This window comes from Bison bison, unplaced genomic scaffold, assembly GCF_000754665.1.
Source record: "Bison bison bison isolate TAMUID 2011002044 unplaced genomic scaffold, Bison_UMD1.0 scf7180017864151, whole genome shotgun sequence".
Classification (NCBI taxonomy): Eukaryota; Metazoa; Chordata; class Mammalia; order Artiodactyla; family Bovidae; genus Bison; species Bison bison.
This window is the reverse complement of record NW_011494723.1, coordinates 324,865-330,535: the sequence shown is the minus strand read 5'-3', so window position 1 is coordinate 330,535 and position 5,671 is coordinate 324,865.

The window sequence follows — 5,671 nt, the reverse complement described above, 5'->3', positions numbered from 1 at the left end:
CATGGTCTCAACTATTACATTATACCTTCGAGTATTCCAAACAAAGAAACAAAAGTAAGCTCAAGAAAACATACATAGATTATTTCATCTAAAAGAGGATTTGGGAAAATGTGTAATTCAACAAAGATTTGTTAAGGACTCACTCTGTTAGGACTTCCCTAGTGGCTCAAACGGTAAAGCATCTGCCTACAATGTGGGAGACCCAGGTTCAATCCCTGGGTCAGGAAGATCTCCTGGAGAAGGAAATGGCAACCCACTCCAGTATTCTTGCCTGGAAAATCCCTTGGATGGAGGATCCTAGTAGGCTACAGTCCATGGGGCTGCAAAGAGTTGGACAGGACTGAGTGACTTCACTTCACTCTGTTAGGCACTGAAACTGAGTCCTGGAGATGCAAAGACAAAAGAGATACACTGCTACTCTCAAGCAAGGCACAGACTAGCTGAAAGAGACATACGTGCAAATAAATAAGTGAAACAAAACACGCTGAATTCTCTACAGAAGACAGTAAAAGCACAAGGGACAGAGTGCTCAGTGTTAGCTTAGGGGAGTTAAGTGGGCCTTTCTAGAGGTTGAATAATTAAAAGTGAGTTTGTGTTTATTAACTGGAATGGAATAGAAGATAGAGAGGAGAGGATTCCATGTAGAGAGAACAATATAAGAAATATATCAACAAATGATGTTGCTCAACAAGAATGGAGTGTGGGTCCGGGGCAAAGGTGCCATGAAGGATAAGGCCGAAGGGGAAAACGGGCTCCAAATCCTGATAAATCTTGAATGGCGTTCAGTGGGCTTTTCACTTTATCACCTTATCCTGTAGGGGAAAGAGATCACTTGGAAGGGCATTAGGCAAGGCAACAGTGTAACCATCTTGGTATTTCAGAAAAGTAGCAGCTTGGAGGAGGACCTCAAGACTAAAGGCAAAATCACTTAGGACCTGAAATAGTCCAACCAGGAGAGGGAGTATGCAATGAAAAGAACAAGAGATGTTAAGGAGCAAAATACACAGGACAACATGTCTACTTGGATGTGGGAGCAGATAAAAATCTTCCAGAATAACTCTCAAGTTTCTTTCTGACTGGGTGGACTGAGTAAATTACAGTCTCATTCATTGAGCTAGACCACACATAAATAATTGCAAATTAAGAAAAAAAAAGAAACTCTTAAAAGTTAGATCTTATATATATCGCATGTGAATGACCAAGTGAAACTGTCCGATAAGCATTTGAGTATATGGGTTTAAAATATGAAAAGAGACCTAAGCTGGATATAGAGATTTGGCTATTGTCAAGTGCTGAAAAGGTGTAATACAGCTTCACTCACAAAGTATACGTTGTTTGAAAAGAGAGTCAAGAACAGAAAACCCTGGGAACATCAAATTTAAAAGCAATTTAAAACAAAACAAAACCAGGAACATAAAAAGGAAAATAAGAAAGGAAAAATTTCAGAGAGGTAGGAAAAGCAAAGCCCAGAGAAGGTAAGTTTTTGAAAGACAAATATTAAACTTGAAAAACAGAATGAAGGACTGATGATTTGTAAATCTGAATGCCAGGACTGTTGCTGCTGTTTAATTGCTAAGTCGTTATTTGACTCTTTGGCAACTCTATGGACTGCAGCCCTGCAGGCTCCTCTGTCCATGGGGTTTCCCAGGCAAGAACACTGCAGTGTCCTTGCCATGCCCTTCAACAGGGGTCCTCCGGACCCAGGGATCAAACCTACGTCTCCTGCATTGACAGGCGAGTTCTTTACCACTAAAGCCACCAAGCAACAGCACACTGGAGAAGACGACTTTGCCCCCAAAGGCCCTGTCTTTGTTGGGTTTGGGGCAGCTGCAGCTCTCATAGGCAAGTAGGGAGAGACCCACAGCCGCAGCGCACAGGCCCAAAGCTCCCTGCCATTTCTAACCTCAGCCACTGACCAGAAATCCACATTCAGACAAGAGGCCACATGTGCCTGGATCTTGGATGGGAAGAAACTGCTAGGGCAGCATGGTGAGAAGTCTCTGGGCTGTCAATGGGCCGCTGGAGCTCCAGGGTCAGGTGGTGCGACACACCCCACACATCTTCGGTTTCAGACATTCCTGCAGCATACAAACCAAAGGACGTGGCCACTCGGCACCTAAACTGGCTTCTAGGCACACAGGACACCGGAAGTGGTCAAGGGGCTCAGCCTCTGCCCCGGACCCCTGCCAGCAGTGCACGATTCGAACGGTCCTGCGGCAGCCTAGCCATCCTGCAGCTCCGGGTGGCAGCAGAAAGGGGCGGAGGGGGCGGTGGGGGGAGGGGAGGGGAGGGTTGGGGAGGGGATGAGGGCTTGGTGGAGGGAGGGGAGGGGAGGGGAGAGGTGAGGGGAGGGGCCGTGGGGAGCAAGAGTCAACGGGGTGGGTCTCCGGGCCAGCAGGGGCGGGGTGAGGGCCTGAATATTGCTTCTAAAATAGAAGGTGAAGTCCAAAATAGGAAAAAGACTAAACTCTCAAGCTTGCATGACTGTAAATGGTGGTGTCTTCGCTATTTCCAAAGAAGGAATAAGTTTTGGGAAAAAAAGAGGGGAAAAAAGTTTTGGGAAAAAAAGAGTGAATTTGAGTTGACTGCAGTACTATCAAGGAACTTTAAATAGCGTGCAATTATAAATGTTAGACTGGAATTTGGGAAGTAGATTAGAGCTAGGGATAGAAATCTGAGAGTAATTCAGTGATGTTAGCTGGCGCAGGACACGGACTATCCAAATAAAAGAATATATAGAGAAAAATCCTCTCTAGAGAGACTGGAATCCTTTTGAACTATTGCGGGAAATATAAACTGGTACAGCCTCTGAGAAAATAGTAAAAAGATTCCTCAAAAAAGTAAAATAATTATGGTATGATTTAGCAATCCTATTTCTGGGTATGTGTATATACACATATATAAACATTAGTCTGGAGAATCCCAGGGACGGCGGAGCCTGATGCGCTGCCGTCAATGGGGTCGCACAGAGTTGGACATGACTGAAGCGACTTAGCAGCAGCATACATTAGTCACTCAGTCATGTCCAACTGTTTGCAACTCCATGGATTGTAGCCCACCAGGTTCCTCTGTCCATTAAATTCTCCAGACAAGAATTCTGGAGTGGGTTGCCATTCCTTTCTCCAGGGGTCTTCCCCATCCAGGGATTGAAATTGGGTCTCCTTCATTGCAGGCAGATTCTTTACCATCTGAGCCACCAGGAAAGCCTGTGTGTGTGTGTGTGTGTGTGTGTGTGTGTGTGTGCAAAAGAATTGAAAGCAGGGACTCAAAGAGATATTTTTGCACCCATGTTGAGTTGACTTTAGTCACTAAGTCTTGTCTGACTCTTGTCACCCCATGGGCTGCAGCCCGCCAGGCTCCTCTGTCCATGGAATTCTCCAGGCAAGAATACTGGAATGGGGCGCCATTTCCTTCTCCAAGGGATCTTCCTGACCCAGGGATGGAACCCAGGTGTCCTGAATTGCAGGCAGATTCTCTACCATTAGAGCCACCAGGGAAGCCCTGCACCCATGTTAATAGCATTGTTATTCACAAGAGCCAAAGGCTGAACAACACAAGTGTCTATCAATGAACAAAGTGGTAAACAAAACATGCTATATACAAACAATGGAATGCTGTTCAGCTGTAAAAAGGAAATACTGACAAATGCGATAACACGGATGAACTTCGAGGACTTTATGCTAAGTGAAATGTCAGTCACAAAAAGACAAATACATACGATTCCATTTACATGAGGTATCTAGAGTAGCTGAACTCACAAGCAAAACGGAGTTTGTCAGGGGCTGGGGAGAGGGGAAAACAGGGCACAGAGTTTCAATTTAATAAGATAAAAAGTTCTGGAGATTGGTTGCCCAATAACATGAATGTACTTAACATCACTGAGCTTAAGAATGGTGAGATACAAACTTTATGTTATGTGCATTCTACCACAAATTTTAAAAATGTTAATAATAAATAAATAACCAAGAGAACCCAGGAACTAAACCACAAAAGATGCTCATAATTAAAGGTAGAATGAAAAAGAGAAGTCATCCAAGTAAAAAAGATTAAAGGAGGTGAAACATAGAAAGGAGATAAAATTTATGGTCAGTGGTTTCAAATACTACAGAGAAGTGGAATGAGAACTAGAGAAAAACTGCTAGATTTGGTTATCAAAACTGTCACTGGTGACTTTAGAGAGTGCAGTTTTAGCAAGAGAGGAAATAAACCCAGATTACAGGAGTTAAAGATAATGTGGGTTCCAAAGTGTAGGCAATAAGTCCAGATCATCTATATCAGATTTTAAAGTACTCTTTCTAATTAACAGTGTAGATTTAACTATTTTTGTTCCCTCCTGAAATCCTACTAAAGCAACAGTAAAGGATTTCCTTTCCTTTTTAAGGCACAAAAGAATAGCATAAATTGGAGAAACAATAGCAACAAAAAAATTGGAAGCTAAAAAGAAGATGAAATGATCAAAGATTTTGTAAATGTGAGAAAGCTGAATCCTAAGCTATCAATGAAGAACACTGAGAAGCAACTCAGCTAACATTATTGAATCTCAATCACTGCAGATGGTGACTGCAGCCATAAAATTAAAAGACACTTACTCCTTGGAAGAAAAGTTATGACCAACCTAGATAGCATATTCAAAAGCAGAGACATTACTTTGCCAACAAAGGTCCGTCTAGTCAAGGTTATGGTTTTTCCAGTGGTCATGTATAGATGTGAAAGTTGGACTGTGAAGAAAGCTGAGTGCCGAAGAATTGATGCTTTTAAACTGTGGTGTTGGAGAAGACTATTGAGAGTCCCTTGGACTGCAAGGAGATCCAACCAGTCTATTCTAAATATCAGTCCTGGGTGTTCTTTGGAAGGAATGATGATAAAGCTGAAACTCCAATATTTTGGCCAGCTCATATGAAGAGTTGACTCATTGGAAAAGACTTGATGCTGGGAGGGATTGGGGGCAGGAGCAGAAGGGGATGACAGAGGATGAGATGGCTGGATGGCATCACTGACTTGATGGACATGAGTCTGAGTGAACTCCGGGAGTTGGTGATGGACAGGGAGGCCTGGCGTGTTGTGATTCATGGGGTCGCAAAGAGTCAGACACGACTGAGCGACTGAACTGAACTGAAAGGCTCAAATACCTCTAGAAGTGGGGGTAAATGGAGGAGACTGAAAAAGAATTGTTCAAAGACTGTTTAAGAAGTTGTTAAACAATTTCAAAATTTAACAAAGTAATCAAACCAGTGTGGTACTATAGTTCAGTTGTGTCCGACTCCTTGCAACCCTTTGGACTATAGCCCACCAGGCTCCTCTGTCCACAGGGATTCTCCAGGCAAGAACACTGGAGTGGGTTGCCATGGCCTCCCCCGAGAGGGTCTTCCCCATGCAAGTCTCTCATGTCTCCCGCATTGGCGGGCAGGTCCTTTACCACTAGCGCCACCTGGGAAGCCCGTAAGACAGTAGACATACAAATGGAATAGAATTGAGAGTTCAAAACAAGTTTTGACCATTTATGGTCAACTGATTTTCAATAAGTGTGCTAAAACTGTTCGACAGCAAAGAATAACTTTGGATATCCACGTGAAAAACAATGAACACTGACTCCTACCTTACTTCAGACACAAAAATTAACTCAAAATGAATCACTGACTTAAATTAAAAGCTAAAACTATAAGTCAGCAGA